At 39.8% G+C, this 21,984-nt stretch overlaps 2 long non-coding RNA genes across 6 annotated transcripts in view; one reads left to right on the top strand and one right to left on the bottom strand.

Annotated features, from left to right (window-relative positions):
* LOC137155550 (uncharacterized) overlaps positions 1-12,929 on the bottom strand; it is a 32,338-nt gene extending 19,409 nt beyond the window's left edge. For 2 of the 5 annotated variants that reach the window (XR_010920510.1, XR_010920511.1), the window contains exon 1: positions 12,798-12,929. This is a non-coding gene — a long non-coding RNA (uncharacterized lncRNA). Of the gene's footprint in view, positions 1-12,355; positions 12,459-12,790 lie in introns of those variants that run through there. The other 3 variants (XR_010920514.1, XR_010920513.1, XR_010920512.1) reach the window with 3 other exon arrangements.
* A 127-nt stretch (positions 12,930-13,056) lies between these two features.
* Positions 13,057-21,326, top strand: LOC137155551 (uncharacterized). The gene is made up of 2 exons (XR_010920515.1): positions 13,057-13,181; positions 20,841-21,326. It is a non-coding gene; the product is annotated as an uncharacterized lncRNA (long non-coding RNA).
* The last annotated feature ends 658 nt before the right edge of the window (positions 21,327-21,984 follow it).

Raw genomic sequence — 21,984 nt, 5'->3', positions numbered from 1 at the left:
ACTTTGACAATTGCAGTAGCAACAATACTTCATTGTTATTAAACTGAGAGAAAAGAGAACTGAGCAAGTGCCCCAAAATGAGACAATCGCGTTTTCAATCTTAGCTGCCTAGGGAGAAATGACCAGGAAAAGAGGCCCAGCATGTCTAACTATTTTGACCAGTAATATTATATAAATATTCATGGCTACTCTGGATTCTGTGGTTAAATACACAGCACACAAGACAGTGTATTTTAGTTTCTGGTATTCATTGTTGCTGCTCTGTAGTGCCAGGTGCACCAAAACGCACATAACATCCTTAGACGGCTAAACCGTTAACAGTTCTAGAAATCATCCCTTGGGAAAACAAAAAGGAATGTCAGCAGCAGCAGCTGGACTCTGACACAGAGGAGATGGGTGGCACCCTGAAGATCCTCTGTCTTGTATATATATATAAAAAAAAAGTCAGTTAATTTTCTGAGGGGCCCCAAGGAATCATCTCACTGACCTTTCCCAAGTCTGGGCCTGTGTGTAATAGTGTACAGATGGACAGAAGTTGGTTAAGTCTGACGGGAAGCCTGAAGAATAGCTTTACTTGCCCATCCTAAAATGCTGGCATTGGCCTGGATCATATCCTTCCGCAGAGCTCAGCATTGGAAAGTTGATTTTGTGTTGGCTGTATTCAGCAGCAACAAGCTATCTATCCTGACAAAGAATCAGTCCTTAGTTCACGGCTAGGGGAATATAGTGGAGAGAGCTAGATTTAGGGCCAGACTAGGACATGGTCTGCATTGGGGATGGGGTGGCGCTCCCATGACACAGCAGGAGCTGGGAAGAGATCCTCTCACAGGAGGTATACTCTGCATAGTATGCCCAGCCACTCCACAGGCCACTGAAAGTCTGTGGACCCACTTCCTCTGTCCCCCCCACCTCTTGTGGAAGGTTGCAAAGAGGGATCACAGGATCGACCAGATGGGGAAAGCTCTTTTCATATTCTCTCTCCCTCCCTATGGACTCATTCAAGTGCCAGGGACAATCTAGGCCGTATTTTAAAATAGCTTTAGTGCCAACTTTTAAAATTTCAAAACCATAAATTTGTTATATGAATATTTTTTAAACACTTTTGTCCAGCCTAGGTTGGAGCTGGCTCAAACAGCTGCCCTTAACACCCTTCATCTCCAAACTGAAGTTGATATTCTATAAGGTGCACCAGTGTCCAGCACAGGAGGGAAAAGGACAATCTGAAGGGAAAAAAAAGTGTAGTTAAGTAAAATAAATTGAAAAAAAAACCAGAGGCACAGATGGTTTTAATAATAAAAACAAAAAAAGCTAAAAAATTAAAGATTAAATGAGTGATAATGAGTCTAGAGAGCAAAGTAGTTTTGTACTTGCCACAAACCCATTTGTAAAAAATAATCCCTTCTGCTTCAGATAGAACGCTGAACAGATGGCTGGTGAGGGAGGAGGAGGTTTATTTTAACCCTTCTTTACTGAAAATTTTTCAGGAGTTGAAAGGATGGCAGATAAAATGTTACAGCTAAAGGAAAAGTAGGAGTGGGAGGGAATGGCAAGCAGGAGGAATGGACCGGTGTACAGAGAGCAAGAAAAGCAGGGTAGATAGGACAGCCCAGGGGGAGGGCAGGCCAGCTAGACAGCATGCATTGAGCAGCTGCAGTTGTGAGAACCAGAGCTGTAGTTGAGCCAGGTGAGCATACAGATAGTTGAAGTTGCATGGTACAGAATGGGGACTCTGAAGGGGCAGACCTAGAAAGTGAAGAAGTGAGAGAAGTCAGGGAAAAGCTGCAGAGCCAGCTGGCAGCAGAGCTGTGTGAACAACAGATTTTTCAGCTCACTGGCGATTCTGAAAAAATAAATAAATAAATAAAAATAAAGTTGTTTGAATGAAGTGTTTGGCAGATTGGGAAGTCAGAAAAAAAACCATTCTGGATCAAAGAAAATGTTTTGTGCAATACAAAAATGAAGTGTTTTGTTTCAATTTCTACCATTTGGGAGTTTTGGTTTCTTTGTTGTTGCTTTTTAGTAAAATTGAAAAAAAATTTCCACATGAAGTGATTTTGAACAGAAAAAAATCCAAATGTTTTGTTTCCAGAATGTTGAAAAAATATTTAGACTTTTTTCGAGTGTGTTTTCCCCAACGTGAACAATTCAGCAAACCCAAACACAAATTCATGAAACTTTTCGGTGTTGCCAAATCAGCATTTTTGCTGAAAAAAGTTTCCGATGAAAAATGTTGCCAGGCACTAGTTGAGAACAAGCGCTGCGTGACCAAAGCATTTCCAGTCCTCTGTGAGTAGGGGAACCTTTTGATCTTTGGGTTGTTTGAAATGGGCTACTGAAGTAGCTCTTTAGAACTAAATTATCCTGGGTCACCATGAAGGCAGAAGGATGTACTAAGGTGCTTTTTCTCAACAGTCTACATAAGATGGTGCTGACCACTGAAAATAGGAGTGAGGGGTATTTTACAAAATGGATCTTAGTAAACATGGCCAGCACATTCTTGAATCCTTTAAATCCCAACTATTTTTGAGAAAGAAGTATCTCGTGTCCCCCACAGGGAAGAGGCTCCCTGCAGAACTGTGATAAGAAAGTGCTTGGACGGGATGGGGGCATAGAAGGATCTAAGTCTTCCTGCACTCACAAATGTCAAGTTCCATGCTAACTATGCTAACACAAATAGTCTTAGTTGTTGCCTGTTTGTTTAAAGTTTAAGCTTTATGATTTAAAGGAACAATGCTGACTCCTTCCTCCAGAGAATCTCCACTCTTAGCAGAACCAGATTAGATTCACTGCACAATGGAGCTGGTTTTGGAACGCTGGGAAGGTGGTGTGCCTGCAATTTGCACAAAGGCGGGTGGAGGCAGAGACAATCCAAGGTGATTTCATTACTGTGTGGAGTGTCCAGTTGTCCATCCCAACCTTTCTTGAGGGGTGTACCAGAGCATGGTCACTGGGCAGAAGTAATTTCTATGGTGCAGCTACACAGCAGACTGTGGTAGGTGGGTGGACCGCTGTAACTCTGGCCTGTGCATCTGTCCATCCCAGTTACTCAGCTTGGGCACCACAGTTAGAGCCGGTCAGAAACCAGAATTTCTGTTCCAGTTAGAGAGAGGTTGGGGGAGAGGAGGAGCTGCACAGGGGCAGTGTACCAGATTGAAACAAAAAGCTAAGTTTTGAAGTTTACTATGGAACAAAAATTCTGAAACATTTTGAATAGAGTCAAAACAATAGAAATTAGCTATATCTATAGCTGTAGAAGATTAGACTCTTGTCTAACATCTCCCTCGCTGGGCGTGGCATAGCTTTGTGGTGGTCTGCCTCTTCTTGTGACTTGACCCCATAGCTAGGTCCCAGTTAGTCTTCCCTCCTCCCTCCCTTAAGGGTAAACCAAGTCCAATAAAATATAACTTCACCCCTTCCCAGGCTCTGCAGGGTTGTCCTCCTGTTCTTTTGGGGACCCAGAGCTTTCTCCATATGTTCCCACTCGACTTCTTCTGGTGGACCGGTCAAGGAACCTAAACCCTCCCTCTCCTCTGGGTTTCAGTCCAGGGACCCTATGGCAAGCAGCTAAGGTCTGCTCCTTCAGACTCCTTGCTGCCTCCCTGGACTTCTTCCCATCTTGGCCTTCCTTCAGGCCCTTTCCTTTGGGTTTACCATATGTCTGCTTCTGTCTAGGCAGACAAGTGGTAAATCCATTTCCTTCTCATCAGGGCTTCCTCTCTTCATGCTCATAACCCACCTTTCCCCCCAGGTGGATTTCAACTTCAGTTGGGCCTGGCACACCTTCCAGGTGCCACCAAGTGCTCTAATTGCTCTGTCGCCGGTTAACTTTCTCATTGCCTGTGGGATTACATACCACATCACAATATTAGATTTATTCAAATGACTAACATTTTTAAAAAATGCGCCAACATTAAAATGAAGTGTGTTTTCAAAATGAAACGAGTCAAAATAGTCTCTTTTTCATTGAAAATTTAGTTAAGATCCACACATTCCTGTGAAATGTTCAATTTAAAAAAAAATGCATTTCCTCACCCGTTCAAAAATTTTCAAACTATCTCTAACTACAATGAGGATTTGAGCCCCAGAGAAAATAAATAGTTCATCATCATTTTTATTTAGATAGGTGTGCAGCTAGAGAATTCATATTTCTATTTTATCATACACCTAGTTGCTGCTGATGTTCTCATCTTAAAATTAAAGTTTTGATGATCTCAGAATGAATACAGTATTCAACGTTTTGGTTTTGCTACTGGGCTTCTGGCCAAACCTTAAAGGAGCAGTCATGGAATCCAGTCAGACACAGAATCCACCGAGGAATAGAGCCTATCAATCATGAGGTCATGCAAATTTTGTGTTCCAGTTCTCAGAAACACTTTTAGCATTCCCTTGCATGTTTTCTGCTCATTTACTACACCAGAACAATAGCCCATTGTTTTATTTACTATGAATTACAGTCTTGGACCTACATGGAACATTCTGTTCAACTAAAATTTTAATGTAAGTTTATTAAAGCAAAACACACGGACACAAAAAGGAATAAAGTAAAAGAAAACAAGAAACCGGCTTATCACAGGCTGATGGCCATACAGTAAATTAAAACCACTCCTGACTAATGGGTTCCTATAGCAGTGTCCACTATGTCATGCCAATAGCCTCAATATACTTTATAAATAGAACTATCTATTTTTCTGAAGTAGGAGCTGGATTTGAAATTTAATTGAAGTATGAGAAAATGATCAGCTTTGCCTTGAACTTCCTTTCCTCCCCTTCAAAAGAAGCAGAAATTCATTAAAGCTGCAAAAATGTTTAAGCAGCAAGGACATTGTTTCCTATGATGATTAACCCTAGTCACCAGGTGAAGAGACTTGGATGTTGCAATTCAGTGAAGAACACCTTCAATAGTGATGGACAAACCCCAGAACATTTAAAAGTTTGGTTTGGTAAAGAACCTTAAAGTTCCTTATGTTTATCAGTATCAGTTTGCTACACAAAATTGGGCGAAATCCTTCTGAAAACAGGCTCTTTCAAAGGATTCCAGCAGAACAACTATGATCCAGCAGTTACAGCATGGGACCAGGAGTCAGAAAACAAGGGAGATATTTCCTGCACTCCTGGAGCAAGTCACTTAATCTCTCTAGGCATCTGTTTCCACACTTAGAAAGTGTGGTAATAATATATATAACTTAGCTATTCTATCTAGGTACTTAAATGGCCCTCCTCACCATAATTTCCGAGCACTTCATTAACATTAATGAATTTGTCTTCAGAATTCCCATGAGGTAGAGAAATATCATTATCCCCATTTACCAGATGGGGCCCAGAAAGTGATTAACTGATTTGCCCACAGTCACGCAGGAAGTCTGTAGCAGAGTTAGGAAGAAAACTCAAGTCACAATCTAGTGCCTTAACCACAAGGCCATCCTTCCTCTTAATTTACTAATCCTTGTTAATCACTTGTACATCTGTGGTAGCATGCAGAATCCCTGGGGTACGATTTAGGAGCTGTGGAACCACTGGGTAGCTTGTGGTGAGCCCTCCACCTTACTCTGGTTGGTGACCCAAAACTCTCCAGACTCTATTGTCACCCAACCCAACAGCAGGTGGCACAAGACACCCAACTTTGTTCAATGAATACTTTCCAGCCACTCATGAACCAACGATAACATCCAGGGACCCCAGGATGATACTATCTAATCCTGATCAAAAAGCCTGACCAGCAAAGATTATCATCCAGTCTGCCCTTTCATTGAAGTAGAAGGAATGTGCACCAACTTTTGTTACTGAGCAGTTTGTCTAAACAATTCACTCAAAAAACACACTGGTTAAAACATTAAATAAATTTATAGATTACAGAAAAATAGATTTTAAGTGATTATAAGTGGCAAGTACAAAGAGATTGAAAGTAGTTACCAAATGAAATAAATATAAGATTACAGTCTAAGTTCTACATACTAACAGGATTTGAATCTAAAAATTATCTCACCCTGAGAGATGGTACATGCAGGCTACCAGTCCTTAGTTCACAAGCAGAGTCTGTTTTCCCAACCTGGGACAACCCATCCCCCAATCCAAAGTTCTTTGTCTTCCAGATGCTCCTTCAGGCATTGAACTGGTGTGAGCGAGAAACCAAGTGATGTCATTCTCTCCCTTTTATAGCTACGCCCAGCTTGCTGGAATAATCCATGCATGTGGCGTGCAGGCCGTTCCCCGTTGGGAAATCAGTATCCCAAAGTGTATGCACTTTCTTGGTGAAGTCTACAGGGGTTGGGGTTTGAGAGAGAAGATCCTCTTTGATGGGACATTAGCACATCTGGCCACTTCATTGTTGAACCTGAATTGATGGTTTAGGTGTTTCCCACCTCTCAAAAACAACAACATGTTCTATAACTTCACATATTATATAACATGTACAATCCAACAGGATATTAATGTTTAGCAGATCAAGACTTAAAATAACACCAAACAAAGCATACCTTGTACAGAGCATATCATAATTATATGACACTGGTGAATATGGTGTTTTGGGGGTACTGTTATCAGTTACAGAGTGTCACAACATAGTCTGACAAGAAGCACAAGAGGAGTGTGAGTTATTGTCATAACTTCCAGCTTTTGATCAGGCTGCTGGAAAGGAGATCAGCCTCTCATACTATTTCAGTACTTTCAATTCTGGCCCCATCTATTTCCATGAAGTAAAGAGATGGGAATATATATGTGGGGGGAAGGGGACAAGACAACACAAAAAATAAACAAAAACTTTCATTTCATAGGATGGGCAAAGATTTGAGCTGGATCCGGTTTCATTTGGGCCTGTTCTGTTGCTTGCAATTAGCCCAAAGTTGAGGGGGTCTTTCTTAAGGCAAAACTCACTGATCTCTGGATTGGACCCAATGTCAATAACCGTTAGAGAATTGTTTACCGTTTTCATCTGGGATTATGTCTTAGTGTACCATACACTTTCTTTGTACCACAATGTCTAGTAAAAACAACATAAAAATAACATCTGTGACTTCTGGTGTGGACGTTAACTGCAAGCCTACAGGCCTTTCTCCCCATAGCACAAGATGGAATATTAGCTCTATTAACACATTTGCTCATTTTATTGAATACATAGATCTTGTTGCGGTTATATATTTTTATGTTGGCAGCAACAAAGAAAAAAACTTGTCGACTTCAAAGGTCTCACTAGTCAAGCAGCTGTGGCGGTATCAGAGTCTGATGGGATTAGTCATGTTTATTAACAGCCTTGTCTATACTTGCAAACTTTGTAGCTATAATTCTACCCTCTACCAAAGGTAGAAGTGGAGAAAGCTATAGTATAGACAGGATTCACATGCTTTTTCCACCATTTAATAGATTGTTAAGGTTGGCAGAGTAGGTTTAAGTAGTAAAAACACCTGTGCTCTGTCTACACTACAGCTTTTACCCTTACTAACAATGAAGCTGCACCATTGGTGAATTGTGGCTATAAAGCTTGAAGTGTAGATGCAACTAGACAACATAAGATCCTTTCTGCATATCAGTAGCAAACCAGCCTTTCCAAGCCCCTTTCCTGTCACAGCATGGAATCAGTCAGGTTTATACCTGCTACTGTAAAACAAGCTGTTGAACTTTGATTTAACTGCATATATATTTTTGCCCTATCAGTGCACACATAGTATGTCAGAGCATTATAGCATAATTATAGCAGTATGTCAGAGCATTATTCCATGGAGACATGGAAAGCTGCTAGGGCCATTGGATTCAAGTCTTCCCCTCAGACTGACCTCACTGGAAACTTGCATCCAAGAGCAGAGTTTGGCCATTAGTTAAGAAACGTACTGAAGCACTCTCAGAACTGGCACTAATTATTGGCAGTCTTAGCAGACGGCAAATTTTGTAGGCCTGATCCAACTTCTTTTGACAACAATGGCATGGATCAAACCATTAAAGAGCAGGAGGTCCGAACTAACCTCTTACTACTAAAGATGGTCCTTCCAGCTCAGAATAAACACATACATGGAGCAGTGCAAGAAAACTTCATTGCTGTTGCCTTGGCTATATCCGCTTTGGATATATAGAAGATTTCGTTCTTCAGACTCAAGGACTGTCATTTCAGTGACTAAATCCACAATACCACTTTGTTAATAGAAAACAAACCATAACCAGACAGTCAGATTTATACTACTGTTCCTTAAGATTAGCTGAAGAAGAAGAAAAGCGTCTCTTGCTTTTCATCCTACAAAACAGATCATAGAGCTTGATTTTGCTACAGGCCAACCTATTCAGCTGCAACATGTGTCATAAGGAGAACTTCTCTGTAATTGAGCTTCACAGCTGGCTCATTACATGCTTACATCAGCCAATTTAAAATTCAGCCAAAGTGCTGGACAATGCTGGAGTCCCTGAGTATGTTCAGTGCATTCCTTCTGTAGTTATTGGCAAGAATTTGGTTGTCTTACAAGTATTGGTGCTTAATTGTGGGCTCCCACTTTTGATGCAGCAAAAGCAGCATGAGATCCTTTTGCAGTGAGACTATTTCTTTTTACAAACAAACAACTTGGATTTATCACAGACAAAAATAATGATCAATAGACTAAATATGGAAGGTTCTCATGCTTGAAATATAGTCACATAGCAGGCAATATACACAGCCACAATGCCAAAGGAAAGATGTAAACAGAATACAAACTGAAGAGAGGAAGAAACAAATAGGACTGTGTTTTCAAAGTCTGGCACAAAAACTGGGCAAATAAAAAGAATTCTTATTTTATTTGAAAAGATCATTACATTTGTCAAATTATTCAGAGATTTTGTTCATGAAAATAATGCAACACTGACATAATTTAATTAAAATAAAACCTCAGCATTAATTGAACAAACCCTTTCATGATTATTCAACCAGATCTAGCTTGTATGTAAATAAAACATGCAAAATACAATGCCCATTTAACATGCTCAGACAACCTACATTTATGTATGAAAATGGTGATTTACAAACATAAATTAAGGGCATGGTAGCCTTTTTGTGGATGCAGATTCCCATTTTACATTTGACAATGCTTTACTGTATACCCAATCTACCCAAAAGCACTAGTCCTCCTAAATAACATCCACAAACTTGCCATATTCATTGCACCCACAGGTCCTACATTTGTAAGTGCAAATGGGCAGTTAGCTTCTGAATGCACAAATGCCCACTAGTATTTGAGTGTGGGATTGTGGGTATGATTTAGATATCTATAGTCCACCTTTTAAAAAAATTGACTGATAAATTGTGGATCAAAAGACCTTATTTACAATACACTAGCTCTCATTTCTACCCAATGGAAAGAAAATCTATTTCCCCCCTCTAGAACTTAATATCTTCCATGAATTAACTTTTCAATGCATAACTATCCTTACCTACTGTACAGCACAAGGAAATAAAAACTCTCCCACACCTTCCTCCCATCTCTCAAATTCTCAGCACAGAGAATTGCAAGAATGCCTACTCATGGGATGTTTCTGTGGAATAACAGAAGGTTCCCAGACCTGAAAAAGAGCACTGTGTACGCTTAAAAGCTTGTCTCTCACCAACAGAAATCAGTCCAATAAAAAGATATTTCCTTACCCATCTTTTCTCTCTACATTTTATATTACAGACCTGTACAGACAGTACATGGGAATCTCTCTGTAAAATTGTGTTTGGGTATTTTTGCCTATTGTCCACTGAAACTGTGTCTACAAATTCCTATTAAAATAGAAGAGATATTTTTGTTGTAGTTGCTGTCTTCATAGCAAGGACATATTGTCCTTTAACTTCAACTCAGCAAAGCAGCAGTGGTAAAAATGAGCTGCCTTCTTTGATAAACTTTAAAAAAAAAATAAGACAAAAACCACAGCACCCATAACCCTAGTTGTACCACCCCACTTCAATACTGCACATATTTCTCCCTGGTAAAAGCCTATTTACGGTCTACCACAAGGAATGACCCATTGAGATACACATATCCTTTTATAGGCGATGTGACAGGAGAACAAACAAGCATTTTGAGATCCAATACCTGTGAGTATGGAACTCTCTGTAGATGCCAGAGATAAATAATATTAGGGCCTGATCAAATATGTTTTCTTCTGATATGGACATCTGAATACAAACCATAAAACGGTTCAGTTCAAAGTTTTGGCCTTACACCAATGCATGCAGGAGAACGAGTGATATATGGGAGAGTTGTACTCCCCACAGAAATCCATTATTAAAACCACAGAGTAGAAGTTCACATGGAACTCCATCTTATTACAAAACTGCAAGTGCCCCAGACTGCAGCAGTTTGGAGTTTTAGGAGATGATGTTTAACTAGTTCCACATGTGTGGCGTCATCATCAAGCTCGAATATTTCACACACTGTAGTAATGGCAGTGTTTGTACTGAATCATAACAGAACTGGGTCACTGGAAAATTGCTTCCTGTAAATCTTGCTCACATTTGACTTAGGAAAAGTTGCTGTTGCTTTTAATATTCCTATTTAGTGAATAATAGGAGCACAGTGGTTAGAAAGATACCTAGGCTTTGATGTACAAGCACTTAGCCACATGTTTAACTTTAGCCATGAGAGGACATGTCTACATGTATAGCGCTGCACCGATATAGCTGCACTGCTGTAGCGCTTTCGGGAAGCGGCTACTATACTAACAGGAGAGCTTCTTTTATGGGCGTAGTTAATCCACCTCCCCGAGAGGTGGTAGCTATGTTGATGGGAGAAGCCCTTCCATCAACATGGCGCTGACTATGCAGGGGTTAGGGCAGTATAGATACATTTGCTCAGGGATGCGGATTTTTCACACCCCTGAGCAACATAGTTATATGGATGTAAGTTTGTAGTGTAGACCTGGTCAGAGTCCTACTTAATTCAATGCTGTAGCACCAAAGTAAGCACAGGCGATGGGATTGTAATTGCTGAATTGTTCACGTGGGGGAAAACAAATTCTAAAAAAGTCAAAATATTTTTTCAACATTCTGGAAACAAAACATTTGGATTTTTTTCTGTTCAAAATCACTTCATGTGGAAATTTTTTTTCAATTTTACTAAAAAGCAACAACAAAACAAAACCAAAACTCCCAAATGGTAGAAATTGAAACAAAACACTTCATTTTTGTGTTGAACAAAACATTTTGTTCGATCCAGAATGTTCTCTCACTTTCCAATCTGCCAAACACTTCATTCAAACAACTTTATTTATTTCTTTATTTTTTCAGAATTGCCAGTGAGCTGAAAAATTTGTTGTTCACACAGCTCTACTGCCAGCTGGATCTGCAGCTTTTTTATGTCTTTTCTATGGCCCTGATACTCTTTTTACAGAGTATTATCTTAGTCCTAATAATTTCAACAGATTGCTTCAGTAATAAGGTTCTACTCAACCTGACCAATCAAGCTCTTTACTACTTATTTATATTGTAGTGACACTGAAAGGAACAAGGCCCCATTGTGCTATACAGTCTGAAAACATAGGCCCTGATACTACGAACATTTATGCACATGCTTAACTTTATGCATGAGAGCAGAGTCCCATTGACTTACCCAAAATTAATTTCCACTTTCGGAAAAGTTTTTGCTTCTCTTCAGTCACACAACAAGTCAGGGCAGAGTCAGCATTATGCTTTAACCACTAGACCATGCTTTATGTCTTATGCTTTAACCACTAGACCATGCTTCCTTCCTACAATTTGGTTTTATGTTATCTATATGTAACAAAGTTCATAGAGCTGAGATCTTAATAAAATAATATCAAAGTAATTTCTAAAATGTCAGAAGATGCTATGTTAGAAAATTAAAAAGATACACACACTGTTTGGTTAATGTTCATATGCTGAGTATTAACTTGGAATTTCTCTGTGGATCCAGTTGCAAGGACCTGGTTGGTACATGCATGACAGAGGAAGGCTTGTTTGTGTTTGCCTATATAAGAAAGGCTCAGTGAATAGGATTCAGCTAACTAGGCAGAGAAAGTTTCAGTGAAAGGAGAGTATCACTCACATATTCAAGGACAAGTCTCATGATGTTGGACAGGAAATGGTCCAGGAAGCTAATTTAGAGCCATCAAAACAAGAGTGGTATGTTCCCAGGACCCAGGGTGAGTCAGAAATCTCACAGCTGAATTTCGTACATATAGTAATTTGAACAGAGAGGATATAGGGGAGGGGAAACAGTGGATAGAAAATTTTGTTGTTACTGCCAGGAAAAAAAAAACAACCCAATGATATGGGAGTAAGATTTTCAGTGTCATTATAAATACAAGATAAGCCAGATAGCCATGACATGTAAATAAAAACCAAAGATAATATTTCTGACCCTACTACTAAAAGTTATAATTTGACACACATATCATATCTAACCTCTGGATTATACTGGTCATTTAACGTGGAGGACTCTGTGTCCTCATTTGTCTTCTGTGTTGTCCATTAAATACGTACTCTGTCCTGCCATTGCACCTCAAAATGATAACGTGTGAACACAGCACGTGGATACATGGGATTTATTGATACCCCTGAATGGCTAGGAGCTTCAAATACAGCTGTATGGATTCTCAGTTTTAAGTAATGATATAATTTCCTCTTCATGTAAAAATGTATTGGAAACAGTGAATATAGGTCTACCACCACCTCACCAAGTTTAACTCCTTTCCCTCCAATAAAATGGGAGAAAGGGATCTGAGAGAAAGGGAAATGAGAAGGAAAAAAAAAAGCAAGTTATACAACTGGCCTTAACTCTGAAACCTAAGGCTCCTTAAGATAAAAACTTTTAACTTTTACAAATAAAACGAACCATACCACATACATCTTGTCGATGACTGGGAAGTGGGCAGGCATGCCCAGCAATCAGCCCTTAGTGATTAGAACAGACATCAGAGCCATAGCTAGAGACCAGGTGCAAGAGCCAAAATCAAAGCCAAACACCAGAACCAGATTATCTGGAGTGAAGTAGGGCGGAACTATCACAGCCATAGCCAAGTACTTTGAGTAGCAGCTGTGACTGGGCTTAACGGCTGTTCTGCTGACTCTTCCAACCAGTCAGGTCAGGTGCGGGAGCCAATTAGGTAACCTACTACAGACTAGCTGTGCTCATTAAGTTCCCCAGAGACTGGTGCTGCTGCAAGTCCTGTTTCCAGACTGGCTCTACTTCAGGCCCTGATTCCTGACATCTTAACAAAACCTCAGACCAGTGAGTGTTCATTTCCTTTTAACATGGCAGTAGGATAAAAGCTACAGGAAGAACATTGACCTCAGGCCTGTGAATATTTAAAAATAGGGATTAGCCATTTTGTCATTTAATAAATCATTCCTAGCCAAGTTGTTGTAATGGCATATACACTCAGCAGCTGTAGGCCTCCCCCATTTAGAGGAAATGTAAAGTTTGTTTTAAAGTCAGCTTCTACCCTTTTCATTAAAATATGGCCTTGAAGATATAAAGTGATGTAAACCAATACCTGGGGTTGAAAGCTTGTCACTGATGGTGCCTAAATAAAACAGGTTATTCACAGACAAGTAGAGTTGGCCCTTGCAATCCAGAAACTAATGAACAGGGTTGGCAATGTTATCGGGAGTCTAGCTCTATTTGGTGCTTTCCTACATGCACCAGAATTCCAAGAGTATCTCGCTCTTACTTTAAAAGAGGGAGATTCTAGCCCTCATGGTTTCAGAGTAAAAAATAAAAATTTGACCCTTAACAGCTCCAATACCAGAAAACAAATAAAAATACCAGATTTTTTTTTTAAATCTCATTTTTAAAGCCAATCTCACAATTTTTAGGGGCCTGACCCATGATTTTTGAATACCTAGAGGTGGCAATATCATCTAATCTACGATACTTTGATTTTTGGGAAGACCCCAAATCAAGTTAAGAGATGTAAGGAGCAGTTCTAAACTAGCTAAGGTCAAGGCTGAGCTGATAGCATAACCTCTGATCACAAGAAGAAGACACTCAATCACAAGAGTTGCAGTAGTTGTCTAAGCAAGAGACTGAGAGCAAGGAATTAATTCCAGCTGTGACACTGATTTGCTCTGGGACTACTCATAAAGTAAGGTATTACTCAGGCTGGCTAAAGGTGTAAAAATCTGACCTTTTATTTTCTGATTTATTTATAGTCAGCAGACAGAACCATGCCATTATTCTGCTCTGTCAGCCTGCTGAAGATAACAGTAGCTAAATCACACTCTGTTTGAATGACTTTCCGTATTTATTGTTCATAAATACAGAATATATTAAGTAACTGAGCTACAGCTAATGTGTGATTCAGAAGTAATTTGAATTTATAACCACTTTTTCCTTTGAGGGAAGAAAAAAAAACCAAAGCTGATAAACCATATGCTTAGTTCTGTTTCAGTATATTTATATTAAGGAATATATGTCTTGGGTTGAAAATCCCAGCAGTCTTACAAGAAACTTGAAAGGCAATGAATGGGAAAATATAAGTGAGGTTAGATGTTTCCCACAAGCTATAGGATTTCCTAGAGGATTTTGTATACATTCTAGGCCAAATTCTGTGCTGAGTTACATGAGCATAACCCCACAGATTTCTGTAGAGCTACAGCGGTGTGAAAGTGGGATTTGCAGTGTTTGCACCATTGATTTTGGTTCAGAGCAGGTCAAAACAATGGAAGGTCAATTCTAAACAAACATTTTGTGTCATCTTCATAAAAGATAACTGCAAGCAGCAATGTACAAAGAATATCTTAAAATCATGGAAGCCCCTAGAAGGTATTTTTAAAAAAAAAACCTCATTATGGCACAAGTCTCAGGAATCCATATGAGAAGAGAGAGGAGTTGAAATGTAATCTAAAACAAGTCAGATAGTAGGCACTGGTGACTGAAGTGAAGAAAAGACATGATAGATCTTTTTATTTCTCACCTTCTCTCATGAGAATGTTGACTGGGCACCCCATATTCAAGAAAAACCATTGGATCCGTCAGGTCATTACCTTATTTACATAGAAAGGAAGGAACCTTCAGTATGCACCTCAGGATTTGTACACAGAACATGAAAGCCCACTCAGCACTGGTAACACAAAAATAATCCCATTAGCTACATGTCAGGCTGCCTGGTATGTGGCTGCAACAGAGAGTGAAACTTCGGTCATACTGTCAGAAAATAGGGCAGACCCCCCAAACTGGTGGTATATTCTATAATTAGATTTCACCATGCTCGTAAATGCATGCCTGGATTACTATATTAGCCTCATCATGGAGGCACAGGCTCCCCTTAGCTCTCCAGCCCTTTTTACCATGCAGACAAACTGGACTTTATGATGAAAGGTTATTAAAATAAAAAATCATCACACATTAGGTTACTTCCAGCTCCAAAGGCCAGTCGTTTCTGCAGGTCAAAATATTCCCGATCTCACCAAAGACGACAAGGCTGACTGTCAATTCCTTTAGTAAATTAACTAAAGATTTATTAGCTAAGAAAAGGAAATAAGAGTTATTGAGAGGTTAAATCAGATAAAATACATTACAGGTGAATCAGAGTCTGTAGTCCAAATGATACAAAGATGTAATGTCTGTTAGTTTTCCATAAGTTCCCCAGGGTTTCCCAAAACAGCTTTTGGGGACCTCTGTTTTGTATCTGGAACGCGCCCTGACAGCATTCAAATATATCAGAGATGAAGGATCACTCCCAAGGTTTTTCTTCTTATAACCATTTTCCCTGGAAAGCAATCTGGCAGGTGTCTTTATCAGACCATGTGCTTTCCTCTGGCAAGGAATAGGTAATGCAAACAGTTTGTGAATCTCCATTGTTAAATCAGCAACCCTTGCTTTGAAGACAGGCAAACAGTTTTCATGAAGCTTTCACATTCAGGACATTCTTATTTTAAAACTAATGCAATTTAAATGAAGGTTATCTAATTACCAGAGAGTACATAGAATCATAGAAGTTTAGGGTTGGAAGGGACCTCAGGAGGTCACCTAGTCCGACCCCCTGCTCAAAGCAGGACCTACCCCAACTAAATCATCCCAGCCAGGGCTTTTGTCAAGCTGAGCCTTAAAAACCTCCAAGGATGGAGATTCAACCACCTCCCCAGGTAACCCATTCCAATGCTTCACTACCCTCCTAGTGAAAATCTTTTTCCTAATATCTAACCTAGACCTCACCCACTGCAATTTGAGACCATTGGTCCTCGTTCTGTCATCTGCCACCACTGAGAACAGCCAAACTCCATCCTCCCTGAAACCTCCCTTCAGGTAGTGGAAGGCCACTATCAAATTGCCCTCATTCTTCTCTTCTGCAGACTAAACAAGCCTAGTTCCCTCAGCCTCACCTCATAAGTCATGTGCTCCAGCCCCCTAATCATTTTCATTGTCCTCCACTGGACTCTCCCCAATTTGTCCACATCCTTCCTATAGTGGTGGGGCCAAAACTGGACACAATACTCCAAATGTGGCCTCACCTATGCCGAACAGAGGGGAATAATCACTTCCCTCGATCTGCTGGCAATGTTCCTACTAATGCAGCCTAATATGCCATTAGCATTCTTGGCAGTAAGGGCACATTGTTGACTCATATCCAGCTTCTTGTCCATTGTAACCTCAAGATCCTTTTATGCAGAACTGATGCTTAGCCAACCGGTCCTCAGTCTGTAGCAGTGCATGGGATTCTTCTGTCCTAAGTACAGGATACCATAGCTCCTACAGGAATTTAAAACAGCATGGAGCGATTAAGGCAAGTCATTGAGATAAACAACTCTAGAGAGATACTACCTCTGGAGTGGTTTGCATATCCTGGTTCAAGCTGGGCTTTCCTGAGACTAGGAGACAAAGAAAGGGCTTTTGGTATAAAAGTAGACTTGGAGGAAATCCATTTTTATTTTTTGACAGATTATATCAATGTTTATTATTATCTATTACTTTTCCAGCTGTGGGACATTATGGGGGGTCAGACAGACAATTTCATGACAGACATTGAGATTCAAAAAGTTAAAGCTTTATAATCATTTAAAAACACACATTTTCAACATCACATCAAAATATACGAAGTAAATTTCCTTAAATCAAACACTAATAAGTTCTCAAGCAGTATTTTTCTTTTTGCCTATCGGTAAATTCTGATCATCATCAATAGAAATTTTTTTTGTCTGTGTGTGTATGGTAAAATTGATGTTTACTGACATTTACTGATAAAAATGTTAATCTTTCCAAGCCTCTGTACGAGGATGAGCTTGAACTGACAGTTTCTGATCAGCAAACAGACAGGACCTTCAGTCCAAAGGGGGGTCCCAACCCTCAGAGTAGGGTTGGAAAGACTTTGACCTATTATGACCCATAACACGGATGGTGTATGAAATGGTTGACCTCTGTTAAGCTATTAGCACACACATAGGAACTTCTATTGGTTTTTATGTTTTTTCTGTAATGCTTTTACCTTTAAGAACAAACATGCTTGCTTAGAAAGATCTATGTGGTAACCTGTGACTGTCGGCAATATACTGGTCACAGCTCTCAGAGAGAAAGCAAAGCACAAGCACCAGCCTTTAGACAGACTGGCTTGCTGGGGATATCACAGTGTAAGTCAAGGAGCTGTGCAGCCCTAAAACCCTCAGTCAGAATGCAATGGGACAAGGATCTCTGTCCAGAGACAGGTGATAGCTGGAGACCTGACTGGGCACCCCTGGAGTGGACCGTGAGGGAGGAGGAGTGGGAAATAAAGGTGCAGTGACCCTGAAACTGTGCCACACAGTTCTCTAGGGATTTGATTCTTCACTGTGTCTGAGTTTTGCCACGGGCTGCAAAGCTGCTTTGGAGCCAGTCAGCTCCAGCATAAGCTAAGGTTGCACAAGGAAAGCCCGAATATACAGCACTGGCACACAAGTTCCGACTCTGAGGACCTTCCATCCATGGAGGATAGGGTTTAATGGAGCTCCACATCGCCTCATCCCCTCCCAGCTCTGCCTATATTCTGTGCCCAACCTGCCTCCTCCTTCTTCCTCTTATGCCAGCTGTGGGAGGGGCAGCTGGTGCAGGAAGCAGAAGTGCTGCTTCCACTAGATTTCCAGCAGTGGATAATTTCCATTGCAAGGGAAATTCTTTACCTGTCATCTTACCTGATACACTAGTTTGCTAAGGCCGGTCTGTATCTTGACCTACATGTAACCTCACTTGGCTATTTAGTACAATGCCATCACAATTTGTGCTCACCATTGCTAGAGATAAAGGAATATAAGCCTGGAATGTAATTGTTGCCAGACAGCCCTGCTTGCTTTGTCTAGAGTTACTAATGACTTAACTGATGGGCTGTTCTGATGTCCAGAGAAGTTTGAACAGTTCATGAACCCGGCTGTTAAGTGAAGACTGCATATAGCACTAAAAATGAGAAAGGGAGTGGGACTTTGAAAATGTGATCAAAACACTGTAACTCAGTTTGGATTGGAATTTGTTATTTATTATTATTATTCACAGTAATTGTCTGGACTAGGGCAATATCCGGATCTAGATATTCACTAAGTTAAACACCCAAGGCCAGATTCTGTCCTTTAGTTTAATAATAAAGGGTTGCTATGGGTTTATCAGTCTAGTGTGGTCCGTCAGTCGGGTTTCATGAGGGTAAGTTAGTGCTGAATTTGGTCCTAGAAGCCAGGATGCCCACCGCAAAAATAAGGCCTGATTCTGCTCTCACTGACACCAGTATAAGTCAGGAGTAAATCAGCTGAAGCCCAAGGTGAAGTACCAGAGTAAGTCAGTTGTAAGTAAAATCAGAATGAAGCTCACTGAAAATAAAACTTTATCAGAATTTGAAAAAACAAAACAAAAAAAAATGCTCACCAGAGAACTAGGAATATCAGTTCCAGCTCAGAAAATGTGATGACAAAATCCCATTTTTAGGAAAAGTGGTAATACAATAACCAGTTTGTGAAGATGCAGGCAGTGATCATATCAGTAAATCACTCTCCCTCTGGCCACATCTCTCAGTTCTCAAGTACAATTGCCCTCAAAAGTCTTCATGAGACTGTTATTTCGAGACTGACAAATACATACAAACATATTTAATTCCTGGTTCATCCAGTCGTTCCCCCCCCCCCCCCCGAAAGAGGCATCAGCTACCCCTTCCCTATCAATTTTCCTCATGTAATCTAAAAGAAACTACATATTGAATGTCTGTCTCCAGACATGTGCCCAGTTGCAATATTTCATCTCTGGGCAGGTTAATGAAATTGCATTTTTGGATTCATTTCCCAATACTATCAAAATTCCTTCACTTTATTGCCTAACATAAAACATATATACACAATCAATTCAGACAGCAGTAAGAAGGGAAGGTAAATTTCAGCTGAAAGTTTAGAAGCATAAACATAATTCATACCTTCTGTTTCACAAGTGCACAGCTAACATTACTGCAAGGAACAAAGAAGGTGACAGAAAAAAAATAAAAAATAAACAGCACTGTGTGTTCATGCAAGCAAACCTGAAAGCATCAGGATGAACTAAGACCATTAGTTTCTATGAAGTCTGCAGGATAAAGCTGAGCACCTCTTGGTAAACAATGAACTCTTTTAATTCACACTGACTCTGAAAGCATCTAGTCATGTGGATAATATCCCACCTCTCAGGCTCAAAGCAGTACAAAGGTTGGAGCTAGTTACCCGAGGAAGTTAAGGCACTTTAGCTAAGATCAGAGCGGAAGTAGTAAAATATTGCTTTGTTCAAAGATTTCAACCACAAAAGTTGTTGGGACTATTGACTTGGAACTATTTATAAAAGGTGTTCCTGAGCCAAAACTCCAGAGCACAACTGTGTATGAAAAGGAGTACTTGCAAATGGAGATGGACATATTATTGGCCATGAGCCCCAGCCAATCATCTGGTTAGCTCATGTACCCTTTTATTAGGGGTATGCAGACCTTTGTAAATCAGGCCCTTAATCACACCTCCTATTGAACCAATTATGGAAGTTTGTTCATCCGCTTGGACCTGGAGTTGTCAAAATATAAAAATCTTGCAACTTTAAGCCTTTCATATAAAAGTAATTGGCAAGGTTTCATTTCTGAGTTACAATCACTTTGCCAGCCACTCCACCAGTTTGTAGCAGTGCAAGCAGACAAAAGCCATAGCAGCAGTAATGAAAGCACACAGACCCTGCAGCTCCCAATGCTGCAGACCACAAACCTCAAGCCATGTGTAATGTTGGAAAGCTGCATGTACAGCACAATTCTATCTTAGCCATTAAGGTTACAGAACCCCATTCTATGGGTAAGATACTACAAAGGATGGGCATTGCAAAATAATATTTGAAAGGGAAGATACCTGTTATTTTAAGTCTATAATAACTCAATTGTAGTACCTTGAAGTGTAGTATGTAAGTAACTTATACAGGAGAGATGAGTTCGTGGTGTAAGATTCAGATCTGGATATGAATTTCAGACTGACTAAAGATTGGGAGTGTTTAGATTTGGGGTTTGGTTCAGTTCACAGTAGACAAAAGATTTTCAAAGGCATTTAGGTACTTTAGGGTGCAGATAGGTATCCAGTGGGACTTTCAAAAACGCCTAATTCAGTTGGGTGCCAGAGTCCCACTGATATCAATGGGAGTTAGGTACCTAACCTGCTTTGGAAATCCTGTAGGTGACTCTGCCTCTTTAAGTGAGGAAATATCTTTGAAAATCTGGCCCAAAGTGACCAGCTGTAAAACTGTCTCTGATCTAGGTGTGGAATTCAAACACTCTCTCTCCTCTTCCCCCAAAATACAATTCTTGGATATTGATTCAGGCTCATCTCTGATACTCAAGGGTAATTAATATGAAGAACAATTTTCTTCCTTTAGAGTAAAAGCTAAGCACATAAGCATACACATGCTAATACAAAACACTGTTCTTTTTCACTTTTCCTCCTTAAGGACTATGCAAAGCATGAAATGAACAAAATATGAGAAGAAAAAGTATGTGAAATAAGAGGACCATGAGAAAGGTTACTCTCATAGTATTTCTGATCTGGCTGATACATAGAAGTCATAAAAATGAATAACAGAGCCTGTTCTTGCTCAATTTCTTGAATAGCGAAGTCTGGATATGCATCTAAGTTAACCAAGCCTCCAAATCTTTGAATACCTAGTGCTCCATTTCTACCCAAAGGTGTCTCAGTGTATGTAACCAAAGGTTTTGTGTTAAATGTTCACATACCATTCCTCAACAGGGATTTAGGTAGACTGACCATGGTAGAATGGGACCAACAACAAAGGTCAGAACAATGCTGAAAATAGTGAAAAACCCTATTGAAGGGAAAGAGGCGGTTCCGCCAGATGTAAAACATTGTGTGTATCCATACACAAACTCTTTGAAATGTTAAAATCTTGCCACATGGAATAAAAACAGTTATTTTGATAGTTCTATGGACAATTCTATGTCTTGCAGCTCTGGCATCAGAACGCTTGGATAATTCTATCAATATGTATGGATGATTTTTATTTATTTGTGATGAACATCAAAATCGGAAACAACTTTATATCTCATAAATCTGACAGATTCTTTTGCATTGCAGCTGTATAAGATGGGGTGAAAAGGAATTAAATGGTGCACATAGCTGAGTGAAATTACTAATGTGTCTCAGCTGACCTATTACATTATACATATGGACAGCAGATTTCTTTCTAACCAAATGAAATAGTCGAGTGCAAAGTTTTAGGGTATTCTATGCATTTTTATAAACTATGGAGAGAAATAATGGATTAGCAGTAATTGGCCTCTTTAATTAAAGCACTTTGGCTAATGAAGTTGTTAATGATATGGAACTATGGGATATTTCAAGTCACTAGATAAGATCTTCAGCTCAATAGACACTCACAAAACTGGATTTCATGCTACTGATTCATTTACTCATTTCTTGTCTGGATGTGAAGGCATTAAGGCTAAAATTTCCAGAAGTGGTTACCTCAAATTATGCTCCTAAATCCACACTTAGGCATCTTAATAAAGTGACCTGATCTTCAGAGATGTTGAGCATGTACAATTCCCATGGTCTTCAGTGGAATCTATAAGTGCTCA

This window comes from Emydura macquarii, unplaced genomic scaffold (assembly GCF_026122565.2).
Source record: "Emydura macquarii macquarii isolate MOO-44397 ecotype Brisbane River unplaced genomic scaffold, CSIRO-AGI_Emac_v2 contig_1363, whole genome shotgun sequence".
Taxonomy (NCBI): domain Eukaryota; kingdom Metazoa; phylum Chordata; order Testudines; family Chelidae; genus Emydura; species Emydura macquarii.
The sequence above is the reverse complement of the archived record's forward strand: the minus strand, read 5'-3'. Positions and strand labels throughout refer to the sequence as shown.